The following is a 24668-nucleotide window of genomic DNA, read 5'->3' as shown; positions in this document are numbered from 1 at the left end:
ATATATACATTACATAGGATACAATGGGGCCGATGTATATACTTCTGAGGGGATTTGCTGGGGGCGATCTATATACATCACATAGGATACGCTGGGGCCGATGTATATACATCAGATGGGATACGCTGGGAACGATGTATATACTGTACATCACATGGGATACACTGGGGCTGATGTATATACCGATTATAATGAGAGCAATTTGGGCTACCGCCCGGGGCCCGAGGCTTCAGGGGGACCCATGGCCAGATTGCCCTCACTATAATGTTTTGTGCGGAGGCAAGGGCAGGTTGGCAGGGGGACCGCACTGTACCTTTTAGATGCTGGCCACTTCACAGGGAGGCAGACACGCACCCTGCACGCTGTGTGCTGCGTCTCCAGGACTGACATCACACAGCGGTGCCTAGAGCTTCTTTATCCTGCGGGAGAGGAGCTGGTGGATCAGATCAGTGAATGGCGGTAAATATGAGGTCTGGAGAGGATGTCTGGAGTGAGGAGGGGGCTGCAGGACGCTGCTCCACTCCTGATGAGTTTGCATAAGATTCCATAGTGTCAGTTCAGCGGCCGCTCTGATAGGGCTCTGTATAAGTTATTGCAGGACTTTCACCTTTGCTGCAGATCAGGTCACTCTGGGTAATCGGCTCCAGCATCACCAGATCTGCTGGAAAATTCAGAGTCCTGTAATAAATCCCACTGAGCCCCAGCAGAGCGACCACAAACATAGCATACAGGATTCCACACTGACTGATCAACCCTGAACCTGCAGGACATCACATACTGTACTGATCCATATATGATATGTGAGGTCCTGTAGGCAGGTGTGATCAGTACAGTCTATATCCCTGTACAAAATGACACATCCAGTAAACAGATTAGTGTATGGTATACTGTGGTACAGACATCAGATGGGATATAACAATGTGTATAGTATAACATCTAATGTCTGTATCACGGTATATTATACTAGCTATTGAACCCGTTCTACACACGGGTCACAAGCATTTTTAGTGATACATTTCTGGCGCCATTTTTTTTAAGACACTGTGTCTGCGAATTCTCATAAACAGTATCTTCAATAAAATGGCGCTGGATAGCGTGGTAAGCGCATGCACTGACTCCGGCTCCACTTCATTGAAGTAATGTGCTACAAAATTAAAGGGATCTTTTCATCCGAAATAACGCTATTAACCTGCGTTCAGGCAAACAGCGTTATTATACTGCCCAGTAGCTGAATGCAGTGGGGAGAAAATGATCTTTATTCTCCTCGCCAGCATTCGGTTTCAGTCATGAGGGTAGTGCCGGTTCGGTCACCACTCTGAGTATACAGAGCGTCCTCTGCAACCGAGCCCCCGGCCCTGACTGACACTGACTCTACATTGAGACCGGCTGTCAGTTAGGGCTAGGATTACTGTGGTTGCTCTGTTTACTCAAAGTAATGACTGAACCGGCGCCGGGCAAGACCCCATTACTAAAACCAAATGCTCCCCCATCCTGGTATATGCTCCCTCCCCTTCCTGGTATATGCTCCCTCCCCATCCTGATCCCCGATCCTGGTATATGCTCCCCCATCTTGCCTGCTCTGCTGTTCTTCCATCCATACGAAAAAAAAACAACACTCCTACTCGCCTTTTCCCCTCTCCCTTGCAGCGCATCCTCGAACACCGGCAAAGCTGGAGGAGTGTGGTGCCGGACTTCGCGCCTACGCATGCATGAACCACAACGCCACACTCCTCCAACCTCGCCGGACATCAAGGTATTTGTCCTAATGGCGCCGAAGATGGCAGTATGAAATCAGCGTTTACGCACCCCGTGATCTCCGGCATCACAATCCTTTATCCTCGTCCTCCTCCCTGTCACCTGTAACATCTGATGTGTTCTTCTGTCTCCGGCCAGACTGTGCAGGCGCATTGCGTGCACAGTCTATAGAGGCTTCGGACAGACGGACACATCCCTGATTATATTATAGATAGTAATGTATTCTCATATAGACTCTACAGGGCCTAGGGCAAGAGGAGGAGCATGTGACCTGGGTACAGCCTCAGGGGGTGTCTTCGGGCCACCTCATGCGGTGGTCAGAGGTGTCTCCCAGGCAGCTGCAATTTGCCGCCCCAGAGTGGGAGTCGACCATTCTCTGAGCTTGCTGTGGAACCGACAGTCGATCAGAGAAGAGAGCTATGTGCGGGCTCATACTGTATATAGGGAGCTATGTGCGGGCTCATACTGCATATAGGGAGCTATGTGCAGGCTCATGTGGCACCCCAGGGATCTGGTTTCCACAGTAACAGCAATGTTATGTCTGAGAGCAGGTGGGAGGTCTCTGGGTCAGGAATCCTATGCATGCCACACCTCCTGCCCAGTCCTGGGAGGGGAAGAACTTCCCCTATATAAACCTAGGGCTGAGGCAGGGTTAGTGAGTAGAGAAGAAGTAGAGACAGAGAAAAGAAGCAAATATAGGAACAGAACATCAGGAGCTCTATGGGAGCAGTGTTACAAGGAGTCAGGGGCTGGCAGCTGCAGAGCTCGCCCTGACTGAGAAGATTTCTTACCGGACCCGGAGTCCGAGGCTGTGGGGACTAACTCCTACCCAGCAGCAGAATCCGTCAGGCAGGGGATTCCAGGTCCTCTGGCCAAGAAACCCGAAGGCACGGTCACACGCATGGGACCAGCACCGCCGTCGTGGAGCGGAAGCTACTAGAAGGCCCCGAGTCACCGGCCATACGGGTGAGCACCACACGGTACACTCAGGGACGTGGGCTACTTATACCCGCCTCTAGCAAGGTAGCCAGAAGAGTACAGTTAGTTTGGGAGGCCTACAACTCCGCCTGGCCAGGGGAGATCCCATCTGCTCAAGGACTGACCAGGCCCCAATCGCTAGCCAGTACTCCGGGAGGGTCTATCTTTGTCACCAGTAAAGACCCTGAACTACACCGTACCGTCTCCGAGTGGTTCCTGCTACCCCCATCATCCACGTCGGCTGCCCTGAGGCCATACCCCTCCCGTTGGGGGTTATACTATCACGCTGCACAATCCTACCACCGGCCTCAGCGGTCTGCCCTGTAGCAGCAGCTCCTTAGCTGTACTCAACGGGTGGCGTAGTCGTCCAACATCTACCGCTGATACATCGCCGCTCAGTTTGACTCCCTGGGCACGGACCGGGTCACCGCCACGAGACTACAACCCTCAACAGATCCGGCTCCAGGTAAGCTCCCGCGTGCGCAACGCAGCGCGACACAGGCCCAGGGGCGCGTCACTCATACTGTATATAGGGAGCTATGTGCAGGCTCATACGGGAGCTATGTGCGAGCTCATATTATATATAGGAAGTTATGTGCGGGCTCATACTGTATATAGGGGCTATGTGCAGACTCATATTGTATCTAAGTAACTATGTAGGGGCTCATACTGCATGTAGGTGGCAGTGTGTGGGCTCATACTTTATGTACAGGGGCTGTGCGGGGGCTCATACTGTATGTAGGGGGCTGTGTGGGGGCTCATACTATATGAACAGTGCTCTGCGGGGGCTCATACTGTATCTAGGGAGCTATGTGGGGCTCATACTGTATATAGGAGGCTATGTGGGGGCTCATACTGTATATAGAGGGGCTATGCGGGGGCTCATACTGTATCTAGGGAGCTATGCGGGCGCTCATACTGTATCTAGGGAGCTATGCGGGGGCTCATACTGTATATAGAGGGATGTCAGCATACTTAATTCTGCTCAATATTAAGTCATACAATTAATATAATTTTTTTTATTATATTGTTAATATTAATATGGAGCAGAATTAATTTTAGCCTATTGGATCGGCCTCCATAACAGTCACGATCTCTCATGTGGCCCCTCGGGAAAATTAATCTCACACCCTACTCTACTATATATAGTGCTATGTTATGGATTTTTTTTCCCCTCATTCTCTGTCTATAGATGTGATCAGAACATCTGTGTGTTGATCACATGACCAATCACATGACCTATCAAAGGGGATCATGTGACATGTCACGTGATACATCCGGTACCTGGGGGGGCCACACCTTTTAAACTGCCCGGGGCCCTGGCTACTCTTAATCCACCCCTGTGTATATACATCATATAGGATACGTTGGGGACAATGTATACACATCACATAGGATACGTTGGGGACAATGTATATACATCACATAGGATACGTTGGGGACGATGTATATACATCACATGGGATACACTGGGGCTGATGTATATATAGGTGCATCTCACTAAATTAGAATATCATCAAGAAGTTAATTTATTTCAGTTCTTCAAAACAAAAAGTGAAACTCATATATTATATAGAGTCATTACAAACAGAGTGATCTATTTCAAGTGTTTATTTCTGTTAATGTTGATGATTATGGCTTACAGCCAATGAAAACACAAAAGCCATTATCTCAGTGAATAAAAATAATTAACAAAAAAACACATGCAAAGGCTTCCTAAGCATTTAAAAAGGTCCCTTAGTCTGTTTCAGTAGGCTCCACAATCATGGGGAAGACTGCTGACATGACAGATGTCCAGAAGGCAGTCATTGACACACTTCACAAGGTACCAGAGTTCCAATTTTCATTTGGAAATCAAGGTCCCAGAGTCTGGAGGAAGAGTGGAGAGGCCACAATCCAAGCTGCTTGCGGTCTAGTGTGAAGTTTCCACAATCAGTGATGGTTTGGGGAGCCATGTCAACTGCTGGTGTAGGTCCACTGTGTTTTATCAAGACCAAAGTCAGTGCAGCCATCTACCAGGACATTTTAGAGCACTTCATGCTTCCCTCTGCTGACAAGCTTTTGGGAGATGGAAATTTCATTCTCCAGCAGGACTTGGCACCTGTCCACACTGCCAAAAGTACCAATACCTGGTTTAAAAACAACAGTATCACTGTGCTTGATTGGCCAGCAAACTCGCCTGACCTTCACCCCATAGAGAATCTATGGAGTATTGTCAGGAGGAAGATGAGAGACAACAAACCCAACAATGCAGACAAGCTGATGGCTGCTATCAAAGCAACCTGGGCTTCCATAACACCTCAGCAGTGCCACAGGCTGATCGCCTCCATGCCACGCCGTATTGATGCAGTAATTGATACAAAAGGAGCCCTAACCAAGTATTGAGTGCATTTACTGAACATACATTTCAGTAGGTCAACATTTCGGATTTTAAAAACATTTTTCAAGCTGTTGTTATAAAGTATTCTAATTTACTGAGATAATGACTTTTGTGTTTTCATTGGCTGTAAGCCATAATCATCAACATTAACAGAAATAAACACTTGAAATAGATCACTATGTTTGTAATGACTCTATATAATATATGAGTTTCACTTTTTGCATTGAAGAACTGAAATAAATTAACTTTTGATGATATTCTAATTTAGTGAGAAGCACCTGTACATCATATAGGATATGCTGGGGCTGGTCAGTATACATAATGTAAGATATACTGGGGCTGATGTATATACGTCATGTAGGATACACTGGTGATGATGTACATACATTACATAGGATATGCTGGAGACTATGTATATACATCATATAGGATACGCTTGTGCCAGTGTATATGCATCATATAGGATACCTTGGGAGTGATGTACAGAGATCATATAGGAAACGCTGGGGCCGATATATATACATCATATAGAATACACTGGGGCTGTGTCATGGTGTGACTGTGGGATAGCAAGTGTGCTCCTATTCTGACTCTCAGGCTAGGGGTCCCTAGCTATTTCTGTTCCCAGGATTACTCCTGAATGTGGAGATGCCCGAGCCTCGTTCCTTACTATGCTCCTAAGCAGCACTAGATTGTACAGTGTATGGGGGAAATACTAAACAAGATAGGAGAGAACTGAAGCACAGTCACACAACACGCTCTCAGGGAAATGCACAAAGGAATATAAAGTCTAAAACACGAGAGGCAACAAAGTAATATAAAGACACCTAGGGAAAAAGGAAAGGGTTACCAAACCCCGCTTGCAACAACTTTAGCAATAACCACTAAGCCAGTATGTGTTCACCTTTCCAGAACAGGATAGAGAAAAACTATACTGACATTGCCAGCAAGGCAAAGCCAGCTTAAATGGAGAAACAGCAGACACGACTGGTTCTCCTGTAGCATGTGATCAAAGGCAGTCAACAACCTCAGCCCAGCAAAGATTAACTTTTGCTCACCTGCCAAGGAGCTGCAGCTCTAAGAGTCGAAGCCCTAGTCACCCTGCACTGACCATAGCTATCAATGGAGTTACAAGGAGCAGTATATGAATCTGTGGAATCCACAGACTTGGACGCCGCCATCACAGTTGGTGATGTTGGAGAAAACCTCCTTGTGACATGCTGATGTACAAACATCATATAGGATACACTAGGGCTGATGTATATACATCATATAGGATACACTAGGGCTGATGTATATACATCATATAGGATACACTAGGGCTGATGTATATACATCATATAGGATATACTGGAGCTAATGTACAGTATATACATCATATAGGATACACTGGGGCTGATGTACAAACATCATATAGGATACACTAGGGCTGATGTATATATAGTACATCTTAAAGGATATACGGGTGCTAATGTACAGTATATACATCATATAGGATACACTAGGGCTGATGTATATGACGCACCCCCTGGGCCGTGGGGTACCCGGAGCCGGGCCTGTAGATGCTGGGGGTTGTAGTCACCGTGGCGGCGACCCGGTCCGTGACCCAGGGCGGTCAAACCAGGGGTAGTTTATGTACGTCTGTTATGTAAAGTCCGACTACGCCACCTGTGGAATGCGGTTATTGGGCACCGCCGCTGCGGAGCAGTCCACTGAAGCTGGTGGTATGTGCAGCAAGGTGATGTAACTCCCCACAGGAAGAGTGTAGCTTCAGGGCAGTGTGAATGGATGATGGTGGTGATGGTGCAAGGTGTCGCGGTGCAAGAATAATCACAGAGTCCAAATGATGCAGTCCCAGATCCTTTACTCACGGTTAAGGCAGTTCCAGTTACAGGGCCAGTGTAAGAGCCCATGGCGTCCTGTGCTCACGCAGTGAGGGGCTCGGACGACCCTCAGATATCTCCAGAGTATTTATCAGGACCCCCTTCTGTGTGTCCTCTCTGGCCTGCTCCCTGCACCTCACACCTAGTAGCACTCCTGTCCGGTGTCCTCGGGCCTTGGTGGGCGACGTGTGTTCCGTCCCCTGGGTCCTATGCGGCCTCCTTCCTAGTACACTGGTATGGACTTATGGTCTGCGGTATTTGAAATGCTGCAGCCTCCGGTTCTCTAGTTAGGCCTTGTAGCTCTTGGCTTGTTAAGGGACGAGTTCCCTTTCTCCGGCCTGACCCCCCTACCTCCTGGCCGCGGCGGGCGTACGGGTGGCTTGCTGCACGGCCCGTACCCCTGGGGTCCATTCTCTTCTCGTCCTGGAGCCTCTTCTGCTCCCCTTCTCTCTCCCTTCTCCTTCAGGCTCAGGCCTCCTGACTTGGCCCGCCTGTGGAGCAGAGCTCATGCAGAGCCCCTGCTCCTGTCGCCTTTCTCCTCTGACTGTCGGAACCCTGATCTAAGATGGTGTCTAGTTTTTATACCTCCTACTCCAGTGCTCCCAGGATCTACGTCCTCCACCCCATCCACTACATAGTTCCCCGTCTCTAAGTGGTTCCTCCCCACTCCAGCCAGGGACTAGGGACTGTGCTCTCCCGTAGGAGCAATCTCGCCCTGTCCCCCGGAAATGTGGTGTAGTGGATGTAGTGTTAGGGTCCTGAGCCCTACTCCTTCCTTACCTGAGAGTGAGATACCACACCTCTGGGTGAGATGCAATACCTCTGTGGCGACCGAACCCTCAGGGGCGCCACACACCCCCCTGGTAAAACACAGCACGTTCGCGGGCTGGAACAGAGTAAAAACAAATTTTAAAGACTTGCAAAATTTTTGGACTCGTCCGCATACAAGATCATAAACAACTCTTCTTCCCTTTATGGGAGGCATACTTCTTTTAACGTTGCTGCAAAACATTATAAGTGCACTTTTAATAACACTTCCCTTCACATATAAAACATCATAAAACTCTTCTCTAGTATAAGCACATTGTTGTATATAAAACATTCTTCTTCATAAACACTTTTTATATGAAACATTTTTTTTAAAAGATTACAGCACGGTCTGCAACCTGGTGTCCTTTTCTTTTAAAGTGCAAACTTGCAAGCACAAACATGAGGGACCCGTCCCAAACCCTCAACGAAGGCCCTGGGGTGGCAACAGGGCTTAGACGGTCCAGAAGCTGGACCTCGTCTTCGGCCACCACCAACGGGTTTTTGTTCTGAGGTCACTCGTTGTACTTCTTATAAAACCAATAAGGGGTACCTCAAAAGGTGCAACTATTTACAAAAAGTGGCTGCTCCCAGTCGTCAGCCGGTTAGTCTCTTAGACCCGTTCCGGGTAACTTAAGTGCACACAAGGGAAACTTTTTTTTTTTTAACTTTTGATTGTACACTTCCAGGCAACTGGGTAAACATGAACTCGCAGTGTCTCTGCATTCCCTGACGGGTAACCTATTTACATTAGCAGCTCTGTTCCACTTACTATACTTCAGTAAGGGTAATCCCTCCGGGGAGGCTCTGGTCCACCGCAGGCAGACCCAGTCGGGTCATCAGCAGGGTAGGGTGTTGTCTCCACTCGGTGGACATTGAGGGCATACCAGCCCCTTACTACTCGGTGACGGGTGTAGGACACGGTGTCCCCGGGATAGAGGTCCCGACCTGGGTGTCCCTCTGGCAGGTGGGACTCCACGTCTCTTCTGTTTAAAAAAAGATCCGTGCCTGACAGCTGGTCCTGGATGAACCCCCATCCTTTATTAAGGTTAAATTTTACTATGGTCCTGGTGATTCGGGAACTGCTGGTGGTCTGCTGACTTCTGTGGGTCCTGGCCTTCTCCTCCATATTCTTGGCCTCGAGCTGCTCCCACCGCACACGCCGTAAGCTGCGCTCTCTCTCAAACTGGATCAGCTGCTGGTGGCAGAACTTTTTGCGGCGGGCTGCTGCTGCCCTCGTCTCCTGGGAGAACCCCATCAGGTCCTCCCCAGAGCAATCCCACTCGAATTGGGCCTCGTCTTCGGGTAACTGGGAGACGGCGGCGGTGGGCTGCGAAGCGGGCAGGAGCGAAGGCTGCTGGTCCTCTACTTCCGCGAACCAGTCCCATTGGTGACGCCCGTACATCCATGCGGGTGTCGGAGGGGGCAGTTCCTGGAGAGGGCCTAGGAGCGGGCCGGCGCTGCTGGCATCCAAAGATGGTTCCGGGGTCTGGAGAGCGCTTAGGACGGGCTCACTTTGGTAAGAGTGCAGCGAGCATGCAGCGGCGTCACCCAAGGTTAAAGGGCCAGGCTCGGGCATTGGGAGCGGGGTGGTTTCAGTGACGCCCAGGATTAGCGGCTCCACCAGGGGACCCAGGAACAGGTCGACGCTTGCAGCGCCCGGGACAGGGAGACTTCCCATACCTGCTCCCGCGGTTGCTCCTGCGTCACTCGCGACCTCCCGACTCTGCTCTCGGTCCTCGGAGGCTGGGGTGCTGCCGGTGCCTGGCAGCGTTGCTGGCTATCGTGCTGCCATCTTTTGCTCCATCTCTCTCTTCCATTCTTCAATGGCGTCCCGCTGGGCCCTTGCCATCCTCCGGCCCAGATCTTCCATGCCGGCGCGGAGGAATTCGGTATCCTCCCGGGGGAGCTTGGCAACCAGCTCCTCCAGGGTATAAGGCTCTTCGGCCTGCAGCATGCCGCTGGCAGGGTCTCCGGTGCTGCTGCGGTCCATGTCCTTTCCCGGGTGCGGCGTGCCTGGACTGTTCCAGACCACACGCTGTCTCTCAGTTTTCTTGCCTCCCCTCCCCTTTCGGGGGCGGTTCCAGGGCAGTCTGCTGTCGGTCACTTCCAAGGGCAGCCCCTCCACGTCGATGGACGCATTCACATACATAATCACTGCTGCTTGGGGTGGGCCCCGCTTTTGGCGCCATTCTGGGACCTGGCCCACGATGGGAGGTGACCATTGGTTGTTGTTTGGCTGGCACATAATGGTGCCCGTTCTTCAGGGGTGGACGCCACATTCAGTAGAAAAACAAAGTCTTTTAGGCACACAATACCCGATGGTAACGGGTGGGTTACGTATCCTGCCGACTACGCCAAAGTTGACGCTCCCCCTGGGCCGTGGGGTACCCGGAGCCGGGCCTGTAGATGCTGGGGGTTGTAGTCACTGTGGCGGCGACCCGGTCCGTGACCCAGGGCGGTCAAACCAGGGGTAGTTTATGTACGTCTGTTATGTATAGTCCGACTATACCACCTGTGGAATGAGGTTATTGGGCACCGCCGCTGCGGAGCAGTCCACTGAAGCTGGTGGTATGTGCAGCAAGGTGATGTAACTCCCCACAGGAAGAGTGTAGCTTCAGGGCAGTGTGAATGGATGATGGTGGTGATGGTGCAAGGTGTCGCGGTGCAAGAATAATCACAGGGTCCAAACGATGCAGTCCCAGATCCTTTGCTCACGGTTAAAGCAGTTCCAGTTACAGGGCCAGTGTAAGAGCCGACGGCGTCCTGTGCTCACGCAGTGAGGGGCTCGGACGACCCTCAGATATCTCCAGAGTATTTATCAGGACCCCCTTCTGTGTGTCCTCTCTTGCCTGCTCCCTGCACCTCACACCTAGTAGCACTCCTGTCCGGTGTCCTCGGGCCTTGGTGGGCGACGTGTGTTCCGTCCCCTGGGTCCTATGTGGCCACCTTCCTAGTACACTGGTATGGACTTATGGTCTGCGGTATTTGAAATGCTGCAGCCTCCGGTTCTCTAGTTAGGCCTTGTAGCTCTTGGCTTGTTAAGGGACCAGTTTCCTTTCTCCGGCCTGACCCCCCTACCTCCTGGCAGCGGTGGGCGTACGGGTGGCTTGCTGCACGGCCCGTACCCCTGGGGTCCATTCTCTTCTCGTCCTGGAGCCTCTCCTGCTCCCCTTCGCTCAGGCCTCCTGACTTGGGCCGCCTGTGGAGCAGAGCTAATGCAGAGCCCCTGCTCCTGTCGCCTTTCTCCTCTGACTGTCGGAACCCTGATCTAAGATGGTGTCTAGTTTTTATACCTCCTACTCCAGTGCTCCCAGGATCTACATCCTCCACCCCATCCACTACATAGTTCCCCCTCTCTAAGTGGTTCCTCCCCACTCCAGCCAGGGACCAGGGACTGTGTTCTCCCGTAGGAGCAATCTCGCCCTGTTCCCCGAAATGTGGTGTAGTGGATGTAGTGTTACGGTCCTGAGCCCTACTCCTTCCTTACCTGAGAGTGAGATACCACACCTCTGGGTGAGATGCAATACCTCTGTGGCGACCGAACCCTCACCGGCGCCACATATACACATCATATAGGATATACTGGTGCTGATGTACAGTATATACATAATATAGGATACACTAGGGCTGATGTAGAGTATATACATCATATAGGATACACTAGGGCTGATGTACATACATTACATGGCCTCAGTTTGTTAACTCACCCATAGCCTGGAGATGAATCAGTGTAGCATACAGCCCTCCCAGAGCTTGAAGATGAGCCTGCAGGAAAGTAAGGAGCCGACGCGCACAGAGCGGTAGCCCATCCCACCAAGAGCATCCTGATAACACTGTCTGGCACTAGGCCTGGCAAAGAGTACGCCACGATGGTGTACTGAACGCTGTGCGTGTGTGTCGTGCATGTGCGCGCATGGGCAGGTACACACGACATGGACACGAAAAAATATTAAAAGGCCAGCAGCTGCAAAACCATGGCCGATGGCCCACAATGTAGGTGAGGGCTGCAGCCCAGTGAGCATATGCCTGTTGGGGCAGATGGCCTGTGCGGGCTTGTAGTAGTGGCATGGTTCTAGAGATCAATATATCTTTGTACATAAGTATGAGATATACAACAAATGCCATTTTAATGGCAACCCTCGTGTATATGACTCGCCCCCTGGGCCGTGGGGCACTCGGAGCCGGGCAATGGGGAGACGATGGGGGTAGTAGTGGCAACCCGGTCCGTGGCTCAGGGTGGTCAGACCAGTGGCAGTCCTTTTTAAGTTTTAAGTGATGTCCGACTACGCCACCCGTGGATTGCGGTCAGTGCTAACTGCCGCTGCAGCGCAGACCTCTGGGGCAGATGTGAATGTGCAGCTCAGAATAGTACAACTCCCCACGGGAAGAGTTGGGCCCCAGGGCAGTGTATGACGGATGATGGAGGGGATGATTCTGACCGCGATAGCCAGGAAACGGAGGCCTCTTAAACAGTTCAGGGTCTTTATTAGAACAGGTAATATGACCCAGAAACAGGCCCGGCTAGGAGGGGGCCTGGATGTCTGAGAACAAGCGGGAAGCTGGCCCTGGTCAGGGTGAGGGTGTAGGCCTACCGTGCTCTCTGTGCTCCTTCTGGCTACTTCCCTCCTTATAAGGTAACATCCCACATTCCCGAGCTCACCGTGTCCTCTCGCCAGTATGGCTTGCAACGTGGGTCCCTTTCTACTCCCGGCCTGATACGGCTTTGCTGGTCCCTTCTGCTGTGGCGGAGCCTCCGGGCTTCTTAGGCCAAGGAACATACAGTCCCCTGCGGACTGGTTATCTGCTGTAGGACGTGGAATCCTCACAGCCTCAGACACCAAAGTCTGGTAGATTAGTCTCTTTGTCTGCCAATACAGGCTCACTTCGCCTTTGTCCCTGGCTCGTGGCTCTCCTACTGCCACACGTCCTCTTAGGCTGCAACACAACTGTCTCTCCCTGCTCTGGGACACTTCTCAATCCAGAGACAGGTCATCCAGTTCTCTCTAACCCTGCCCCCAGTTCCAGCTTTTATAGGGGCAGCCTGCTCCCCCTACTGGCCTGAGACAGGAGGTATTGCATGCTAATGTTCCCCTGACTAGAGAACCTCCCCCTTGCTCTCAGACAGAGCTTTATTATATTTGTGGCATCCAGCCCAGGGTGATACATATATATATATATATATATATATATATATATATATACACATATATATATATATATAGACAGTGTCGGACTGGGGTGTCTGGGACCAACAGGAGGAATTGATTCTCAGGGCCCACCCGAAAGCTATGTGCAAATTCCTGATAGCTGATATCCCCGTTATAGTGAAGCGTCTGCTGTAAATCACAGGCAGCTCCTGCAAATCTACTGTGCACATGCTATAACTAGGATGCACAATTACGGTAGTTTGCAGTAAAGGGGTTCTTTGGTTAAAACAACTTATCAGAAGAATGGGGAGGTTTTATCCCTGTCAGGATACTTATCCCCATTTTAAAATGCAGCGGCAGGTGGGACGTCTGACCGCAGCTCCCTTCATTCTCTTTGGGGCTTCCAGAAAAAAAACAAGAACAGCCACTGAGGGAATGAATAGATAAGTGGTCAAGTCGCACATGAGCTCCAGTCTAATGGGGATAAAAGCTCCACATTCTACCAATCGGTGCAGGTCCCAGCAGTCAGACCCCCCACTAATCAATAACTTATCACTTATCCTGTGGAGAGGTGATTACTTGTTTTCATCAGAGAACCCCTGTAAGTGCATCTTGTTCCAAGTATTTAATCACTAATGGAAATAAAGAATCTTCTCCTAATTAATATCAGAGAGAACAAATGACCGCCATACACAACACAATCCACTGTACCAACACAAATAGTACCACATACAAGGGAGAAATACTGCCACACCATGACTGGACTACATATTACCACCACATAGTGACCGAATAATACTACATACAAGGGAGAAATACCACCACACCATGACCAGACCACATATTACCACAACATAGTGACAGAATAATACCACATACAAGGGAGAAATACCACTAAACCATGACCAGACCACATATTACCACCACATAGTGACCAAATAATACTACACACAAGGTAGAAATACCACCACACCTTGACCAGACCAGATATTACCACCCCATAGCGACCGAATATTACTACATACAAGGGAGGAATTCCACCATGCCATGACCAGACCAGATATTAACAGCAAATAGTGTCCAAATAATTCCCCATCATTTCTCTCTCCTACCTCCAGAATTGCTCTTCCCCATCCTCATCGTTGCTCTCCCCCCACCTCCTCCATCATTGCTCCCCCCCATACCAATCATTGCTCTCCCCCACCTTCTCCAACATTGTCATATCTCCCCCACCTTCTCCATCATTGCCATATCTCCCCCCACCACTTCCATCATCATTGCCATATCTCTCCCCACCACCTCCATCATTGCCATATCTCCCCCCACCTGCTCGATAATCATTGCCATATCTCCCCCACCTGCTCCGTCATCATTGCCATATCTCCCCCAACCTGCTGCGTCATCATTGCCATATCTCCCCCCACCTACTCCATCATCATTGCCATTTCTCCCCCACCTGCTCCATCATCATTGCCATATCTCCCCCACCTCCTCTATCACTAATGTCATGTCATATCTCCCCCTACCTACTCTATCACCATGCCATGGATATTTCCCCCCACCTCCCCCATTGCCATGCCATATATCCCCCACCATGTCATATCTTCCCCCACCTCCTCAACCATCATTGCTCTCCCTCAAAAAAAACCAAAAAACTTACCTCTCAGGGCACTCCCCCACAGCACCGTCCTCTGCTTCCTGCCCTGCATCTTTCTCCCTGACACAGGCCCACGCTGCATGATGACGTCATCAAGCAGCGCAAGTCTGTGTGATGGAGGAAGCGCCGGGCAGAAAGCAGAGGACGGTTCCCTGAAGCTACGCTGCCATTTTGCTCCTGTCGGCAGTGGAGCCTATATGTAGCCTATAGTTTTCTGTCCTATTCTGTAGTAGATGTGTAGGTGCTGTAATAATCTGGCAATTCACCTATATCTCTGCTCTGTACAACAGCTGCATTTGCTCCTTGGTCTGGAATACGTGAGCTGCGGGGACTTTTACAGCTATTACTGATGAAGGGGCAGCTTGACATCCCCAGTGCAAGGTAAAGTTTTATTTTTATGTAATTATACACGAATAGAAATATACAGTATATATAAACAGCAGTTCTGTCATCAGTATTGATTGCTCTTTGATGGCAATATGGTTTAGACTAAAGCAATATATTAGTCATCAGAACCTGGACAGAATCCTGACCGGCCACTTTATTACACTCTGGATAGGGCAGGATTTCTTGTATTTCTGTAGACAGTCACTAATTTCTTGTCTCTCTGTCAGATTCTATGCCGCTGAACTCGTCTGTGAAATCCAACATCTCCACTCAAAGGGCGTCATCCACAGAGACCTCAAGCCCGAGAACATCTTGGTGGCTGAAACGGGCCATATTAAGATCACAGATTTCGGTCTCGCAATTGACAACATGCTAGGAGACCGAACAGCCACTGGATACGCTGGAACACAAGGCTACATGGCTCCTGAGGTGAGAAGAACAAGGATTTTCTCTTTTTTTCATACTATAATTGTATGTCTGCCTGGATCACACACATAATCCAACAAATGTCCATTACAGTAAATGGGACATTCTGACATTGACATCTGGCATGCCATACACATTAGATAGGCAGCTTGGCTCAGCTGAGTGTACATGCATTCTGAATGGGAGGGGAGAGTGTGACCATGCCAGACACAATGGATCGGGCACTGAAATTCAGCATCCTGTGTTTGAGCTGAATTGGGATGTCTCCATACACATTAGATGATCTCTCCGGAATCTGTGAGTCCGGCCACAATACATGATCATGCTATATGTTTTGTCAGCATTAGAGACCCAAAGAGTTACAAGTCAGCCAACAAAGGTTCTGGAGCTCAGAAGAGCAGCGTGGCTCCTTTCAGTCATTAGTGTAGTAATTATAATATTCAAGTGATGCCACAACCAGAGGAATCATCCACTCTCACTATATTACATAGTCTTACAATTATTATAGTGAGAACTTTGTTACACTGAAGATATGGAACTTTTTGACCAACTCTTTATCTATTTTCTTCTTCTTTATGTAGATTTTGGCTGGGAAGGAGTATAATGCCGGAGTAGACTGGTATTCTTTTGGTGTCATCTTAAAAGAAATGGTTACCGATGAGTGCGCCTACCATCAGACACTCAACGATAAATCCTCCGGCATCAGGAACATCATTAAACAGGTCAGTTGTCTTAACAGTCATTAGTACTATGATGTATACAATATTATAGTTGTAGAGATGAGCAAACCTTTTGAAATTCAAATTAACCAGCTTGTTCCAAATTTTTCCCAAAAATGTTAAAATCGCAAGTACTCAACCTAAATGGGTAAACTTGTGGTGACCGTTCTTTACTGCTGTGCTGTCACACACTATTTGTGCAGTCTTTTACTGTTTTATGTCTTTCTCTCTCAATCTCTACTGCTAAGCTGTGATGTGCTCTCCCTATCCAGATTCACCACAAAATGACTCCTACATTCATTGCTTTGGCTTTCATACAGGCTATGATAGTCCCTCCTGATTGTGCTATAACATGTGATGTGACACCTTAAAGCATTATGGTGAAGCCTGGACGGCTTACATCAGAGGTCCTATAAGTCTTTTCTGGCTGATGTCATTTTTAGTATTACTGTATGAAAATTGGCCGCCATTGTTTTAGGTGATTCCCAAGAAGCAAATCACAAATTGTTGAAATTCACCGGATTCAGCAGATTCACAAAAATTCAACACAAATTCAGTTTGCATCAAGTCGATTTGCTCATCTCTGCATAGTAGTCATCATTTTCTCTCCAGATTACATTCATGGATTTTGGTTTTATCTTTATTAGCTCCTTCAGAAAGATCCTGCCAGTCGCTTAGGAGCCAACGGTAACATCAGAAAGCACAGGTTTTTTCAGCGTATCGACTGGGTCTCTGTGGAAGCCCTGAAACTGTCTCCACCATACGTCCCTGTAGTAAGTATATGAGCTGATATGGTTTCTTTGTATTAAAATCTTTGTGTCTATTCTTTTACTAGTTTTCAATCAACACAACTTGTTTTTAATGGAGACTCTGATATAAAGTAGTAATTTTAATGTTATAATTTATTTTTTCCTTTATAGCCATCTAAGCCTCCCCGTCGTCATAAACCATTCCATCTGGAGAAACTAGAAGCAGCAGAGGCCACAGCACTTATATCAAAAAACGACCAGGCATTGTTTGAGGGATTTTCATTTGTCAACTTGGAAACCCTTGACCAGACCCCAGCTCTATAGTCATCAGAGCGAGCGGCCCACCTGAGCCTCCGGAAGACTGAAAATCAGAAGACTGGACATCACTGGAACGCTGCAAGAATGAAGGTGACCATGGAGACGTCGAGGGACCCCGAATGAAGACACAGAGAATGACGGAGCCAGCAGATCCACCTATGAGCTGGCGGTAAGTATAAGCGCCATAATATCTGCGCTTTATTCCAATCCTAGGCATGTGCCAAACATTTTTCACTGACCGGTAATAGGATTTCCTCCTGCTCATTTTAGCTCCAATTTTTGGTGCTATCTTGGGCAACGATGAAATACCGAGGTGCGTGATGGCCGGCTATTAAGGGGTGGCAGGAGGCCGAGATTTTTTTTTTAACAACATCTTGCACTTGCCTATGATAAATTTACCATTACCGGTAGTTGGATTTCCTCATACTTATGACAGTGTTGTCATAGGAGTGGGGAAAAAGGTGAGAGATGGCCGGCTATTAAGGGGTGGCAGGAGGCCGGATTTTTTTTTTTTTTTTTAAAAAGGTAAAATTTGGCCTATGGAGAACACAAGAGCTTACAGCTAGTGGACTTGCACATCCTCCAGATGTAAGTGTAAAATGACAGCTGCAGTCTTAAAAAGTACATTTTGTTAAGACCCTCACGGTGGCAGAAACGGAAGATCCACATATGAGCTGGGGGTAAGAATAGGCGCCATAATATGTAAACACAGATCGCCAAATGGTGGACTATTTCATCAAAGTCCCATGAAGACACCCATGCCAATGTCATTCCAGTCCATGCTAGGGGTACCTATTCCAGAAGCCATTGAGCCTTCTCATGGAACATCTATATAGTTAAACAAAACAAAAAAACCTGCAAAGCTTTTAAGGCAACTAAAACCTCTAACATTTTTCTTATATCTGTAAATAACAACAGAATGAAGTGGGTTAAAAGTGTATTTTGAATATTCCCATTTTTTAAGGAACCTAAACAGGAAAGGGTTCTTTACAGTCAGAGCAGTCAGACTGTGGAATTCCCTACCACAAGAGGTAGTAATGGCAGACACTATAACAGCTTTCAGAAAAGGGGCTGGATGATTTCCTCGATACACATAACATTGAGGGTTACAGTTAAATTAGACAAAATGTTACAACTATAGAAGTACATTTAATACCATAATAGTAATTACATAATTAGTATCATAATTAGGTTTGATCCAGGGTTCCAGGACTGATCGCCTTTTTTCGGGGTCAAGAAGGAATTTTTCCCCTGTGACACAATTTGGCTGAAGGTGTCCTGGGGTTTTTGCCTTCTTCTGGATCAACAATGTAGGCATAGGGTAGTATTAGCAGTGATAGGAAAGTTAGGATAATACTGTAATAAGATAGCAGGATGTTAAGAATAGTAACGATATCAAATAGTCACATTTATAAAAATAAAAACAAATTAAAATAATAACTGCAGTAGTACAATAAGTAGTGTAATATTAAATATATAACTAGTAACAACATAATTAGGTTTGATCCAGGGTTCTAGGACTGATCACCTTTTCTCGGGGTCAAGAAGGAATTTTTCCCTGCGATGCAAATTGGCTGAATGTGTTCTGGGGTTTTTGCCTTCTTCTGGATCAACAGATTTAGGCATAGGGATTCTAGAAATACCATTATTAGAATCACAAGAGTAATACAAAATATAAAATTAATTAAAAAATTTAATTATAAACGGGTACATTCTTAATTGTTATAGTGCAGCAATAATAAAAATGGTAATAATAATAATAATAATAATAATACATTTGTGAGGCCTAGTGCCAGTTAGTTAGTAAGTTAGTGTAGTGTTAGTGTAGGGAGTACAATTGGGGGAGAAAGGTTGAACTTGATGGAGCTAGGTCTTTATTCAACCCAAGTTACAATATTACTAATATCTGCGCTTTATCTCAATCATAGTCATGTGCCAAATATTTTTCTCTGACCGATAATAGGATTTAGTCTTGCTCATTTTAGCTCCAATTTTTGGTGCTGTCTTGGGCAATGATGAAATACCGAGGTGCGTGATGGCCGGCTATTAAGGGGTGGAGGAGGTTGGATTTTTTTTTTTTAACAACATCTTGCACTTGCCTATGATAAATTTACCATTACCGGTAGTTGGATTTCCTCATACTTATGACAGTGTTGTCATAGGAGTGGGGAAAAAGGTGAGAGATGGCCGGCTATTAAGGGGTGGCAGGAGGCCGGATTTTTTATTTTTTTTTAAATAGGTAAAATTTGGCCTATGGAGAACACAAGAGCTTACAGCTAGTGGACTTGCACATCCTCCAGATGTAAGTGTAAAATGAGAGCTGCAGTCTTAAAAAGTACATTTTGTTAAGACCCTTGACCATGGCAGAGGCGGCAGATCCACCTATGATCTGGGGGTAAAAATAGGCGCCATAATATGTAAACACAGATCGCCAAATGGAGGACTATTTCATCAAAGTCCCGTGAAGACACCCATGCCAATGTCATTCCAGTCCATGCCAGGGGTACCCATTCCAGAAGCCATTGAGCCTTCTCATGGAACTTCCGTATAGTTAAACAAAAAAAAAAACTGCAAAGCTTTTTAATATAAGAAAAATGAAAGAGCTTTTAGTTGTATCTGTAAATAACAACATAATGAAGTGGGTTAAACGTGTAATTTGAATATATCCATTTTTTAAGGCACCTAAACAGGAAAGGGTTTTTTACAGTCAGAGCAGTGGGACTGTGGAATGCCGACCACAAGAGGTAGTAATGGCAGACACTATAACAGCTTTCAAAAAAGGGGCTGGACGATTTCCTCGATACACATAACATTGAGGGTTACAGTTAAATTAGACAAAATGTTACAACTATAGTAGTACATGTAGTACGGTAATAGTACGGTAATTCCATAACTAGTATCATAATTAGGTTTTATCCAGGGTTCCAGGACTGATCGCCTTTTCTCGGGGTCAAGAAGGAATTTTTCCCCTGTGACACAAATTGGCTGGAGGTGTCCTGGGGTTTTTGCCTTCTTCTGGATCAACAATGTAGGCATAGGGTAGTGTTAGTAGTGATAGGAAAGTTATAATAATACTGTAATAAGATAGCAGGATGTTAAGAATAGTAACGATATCAAATAATTACATTTATAAAAATAAAAACAAATTAAAATAATAACTGCAGTAGTACAATAAGTAGTGTAATATTAAATATATAACTAGTAATAACATAATTAGGTTTGATCCAGGGTTCTAGGACTGATCGCCTTTTCTCGGGGTCAAGAAGGAATTTTTCCCTGCGATGCAAATCGGCTGAATGTGTCCTGGGGTTTTTGCCTTCTTCTGGATCAACAGATTTAGGCATAGGGATTCTAGTAATACCATTATTAGAATCACAAGAGTAAGAGAAATACAAAATTACAAAATATAAAATTAATTAAAAAAATTAAATTATAAACTAATAAAATATACTACCAATTTCCACAGTACGTAGCTCACACGTCACCCACTACACACATCAGTAGAGGGCATAGTAGTATAGACACCATTATACTATTAAAAATAATTTTTATTTATTCATTAAAAACAAAACATATTATCACACAATAATAATTAAAATTTAAGCAGGAGAATTATTGACAGTCCAGGATTATAAATATGGGTCTCAATTCAATATAAGAGAGGCAAGAAAAGTCTACATATTTTACTGATATTTAAACTATAAAGTTCAATTTCATAGAGTATTTGTGGGTTTTCAATCAAAGAATGTAAAGTGCAGCTGCCCATAAGGTGTCAAGTGCAAGCAGCCTGGGTTTTTTACCCTAATGATTGTATACCAAATAGAGGTAGTTAAATATCCGGGGTGTGTAAGGTGCCAATGTATAAAGTGTCACGTGCTAATAGCCTTATAATTCAGATGGAGATATACCTAGAATATTACCTAGTAGTCTATACAAATTATGCCATTGTTTGGCCAGATATCTAATGTCTATGTAAAATACCAATCTGAGATATCCTGTACTAGTAGCCTAGGCATATTGCGGTATGAAGACATATCCAAGGACTTGCAATAGACTAAAACCCAAACACTATCAACCCCATGAGTTCTAAACATGCCAATTACTTACAAGGAAGGAGCAGTAACACCCAGAAATCCCGAAACTGCACCAGGGGGTGCTTTTCCAAGCGATTTTAGCATCACTTGGAAAAAGTGCTTGACAACTTGGTCACACTATATAAATCCATGCAACCGACATGGTTTTTATATAGTGTGACCAAGTTAGTTAAAAAAAAAGAATAAGAATGGTAAAAAATAAAAAATTTATTTTATACTCACCTACCGATGTCCTCCCGATGTTTTCTCCCCTCCGTCTGGTCTGCTCTATGGGTCGCGGTGTTGTGAAGGACCGGCCATGATGTCATTGAGTCATGTGACCTGTCACATGAATCAATTACGTCACTGCAGGTGCTTCACACCACCGCGAGCCGCCCAAGACACCAGACCCATCGAAGAGAACATCGGGAGGACATCGGAAGGTAAGTATAAAATTAATTTTTTATTTTTTACCATTCTTATTCTTTTTTTTTAACTAACTTGGTCACACTATATAAAATCCATGTCGGTTGCATGGATTTATATAGTGTGACCAAGTTGTCAAGCACTTTCCAAGTGATGCTAAAATCGCTTGGAAAAGCGCTTGATAACCCACATACAGAAATGCATGCAAAAAACGCTTGACAAACGCATCTACCTGGCAGGAAAAACGCATGTACAATCCACATGTACAATCCACATGTACAATCCGCATGTACAATCCGCATGTACAATCCGCATGCATTTTTCCTGCCAGGGAGAAGCGGAAAAAATATGCAGCAATTCTGCATCGTGGGCACATAGCCTCATAAACCCCTTGATGCTGTAGGGATAGTAGGTGATAGGCGGGTGGTTTGTAATTAATGTTTGTATGTTTTTAGGCAAGTGGGTGGGAAGTATAATTAGGTTATTGGTGGGGTTAATTGTATATCCGTATTGTGTGCTATTCTTAATATAATTGTGTACTGTGGAAATTGGTAGTATATTTTATCAGTTTATAATTAAATTTTTTAAATTAATTTTATATTTTGTATTACTCTTACTAGAATCCCTATGCCTAAATCTGTTGATCCAGAAGAAGGCAAAAAGCCCAGGACACATTCAGCCAATTTGCATCACAGGGAAAAATTCCTTCTTGACCCCGAGAAAAGGCGATCAGTCAGAGAACCCTGGATCAACCCTAATTATGTTATTACTAGTTATATATTTAATATTACACTACCTATTGTACTACTGCAGTTATTATTTAATTTGCTTTTATTTTTAGAAATGTGACTATTTGATATAGTTACTATTATTAACATCCTGTTATCTTACTACATTGCTTGCTGTGGGCAATGGACTTAAGGCCCCGTCACACATAACGAGATCGCTAGCGAGATCGCTGATGAGTCACGGTTTGGTGACGCAATAGCGATCTCGCTAGCGATCTCGTTATGTCTGACAGGTAGCAACGATCAGGCCCCTGCTGTGAGATCGCTGATCGTTACAAAGCTTCCTGGACCATTCCTGGATCGCTGCGCTCCCGCTGGGCAGTGTGCATCGCTGTATTTGACACCTTGTCAACGACCTCGCTAGCGATTCAGAACTGAGACACGTAGAGGTGCATAAATTGGACTTTTCTGCGTTCATCGTCCCCGATTGGTGGTCGCTACTGCGTCCTTGTTTTTTCAGATCCCACCAGCGTTCTCCGGCTGTGACTCTACTTTGAACAAATCAGACATCTTTAGCGAAGTAGGTATTGTTTGGGGTCTCAAATGAGTTTCCATTTTTAATTCATTTATAGGACATCTACCAATTATCTGCTATTGTTGCTCTTCAGGGAGGGAGGGCTTGGCTTCTATCTGTATATATATGCTTTTGCATGGGCAGATATTTTAGGGGTCTCGTGCACACACACCCACACAGCACGTTTTCTGACATGCTGTCGTGGCCAACCGCTTCAGAGTTTTTCATACGCCAATTAACATGAAGCTTAAATCAATAGACTCTGTTCTTTTGGCCTGTTGCACGCTTCAAAACTTTCTTCGTCGACGTGATGCAATTACGTACTGTCCGCCTGGCTTTGTGGACTCTGTGGACCGAGCCAATGGGGAAGTGGAGCTCGGTGAATAGCGTGCAAACGATCCTGCAATTGCAGCCTTCAACCAGTGGGACATGGCAGAAACACCCACGATGCGAAGACCTGCCGCGACAACTGCTGCCAGTATTTTAACGGTCCTGGTGCCCCGTCACACATAACGAGATCGCTAATGAGATCGCTATTGAAGCCAAGCCCTCCCTCCCTGAAGAGCAATGATAGCAGATAATTGGTAGATGTCCTATAAATGAATTAAAAATGGAAACTCATTTGAGACCCCAAACAATACCTACTTCGCTAAAGATGTATGATTTGTTCAAAGTGGAGTCACAGCCGGAGAGCGCTGGTGGGATCTGAAAAAACAAGGACGCAGTAGCGACCACCTATCGGGGATGATGAACGCAGAAAAGTCCAATTTATGCACCTCTACGTGTCTCAGTTCTGAATCGCTAGCGAGGTCGTTGACAAGGTGTCAAATACAGCGATGCACACTGCCCAGCAGGAGCGCAACGACCCAGGAATGGTCCAGGAAGCTTTGTAATGATCAGCGATCTCACAGCAGGGGCCTGATCGTTGCTACCTGTCAGACATAACGAGATCGCTAGCGAGATCGCTATTGCGTCACCAAACCGTGACTCATCAGCGATCTCGCTAGCGATCTCGTTATGTGTGACGGGGCCTTTAGTCTAAGGCATGATTAAAGTAGTTTTTACAAAAAATTTTTTTTTGCTAAAATATGAAAACAGTAGGCTCCTTTTCAGCTCCTGTTTAAAAATGCCAGAGCATATCTCAAAGGTATTAATTAGATACCATAGTATATGAGCTCTTGACTGGCAGTGACACTGTGAATTCAACATTTTATTATATGGAGGTAACCAATTCTGGTTTTCCAAAGTTAGAAAAAGTTGTTACAGGGGACGGTTCATGGAGTTTTTGCAACTTTAAAAAGGGCTCTCACAAACACTCTTGGCGCTAGCCACTTAGCTTAGCTTTGATGAATGATGAACTGGGTCCACAGACTCTTCAGCTGGACATCTCCACCAGCCCCAGCCTCACTAATATGCTTGGATGCATGCACCACACTTGCGTCAACAGTCCCATCCACAGTGTAAGAGTGGTGACGCCTGATGAAAGAGGTTGCAGTTGGGGCAGTTTCAGACCAGAATGTAACATTTTTATATCAGTAGGACCTTTGCAGCATTTTGGTTCTCCACTAGTGGAATTACCGGTGCCATACAAATGGCACCTTTAAAAACACAATCCAGGGCAATATACAGAATGGACTGACCCAGGCTTTTTGGTATGA

Source organism: Phyllobates terribilis, unplaced genomic scaffold (assembly GCF_046119375.1).
Source record: "Phyllobates terribilis strain yellow unplaced genomic scaffold, ASM4611937v1 Scaffold_100__1_contigs__length_5926523, whole genome shotgun sequence".
Classification (NCBI taxonomy): Eukaryota; Metazoa; Chordata; class Amphibia; order Anura; family Dendrobatidae; genus Phyllobates; species Phyllobates terribilis.
This window is presented reverse-complemented; position numbering follows the sequence as displayed.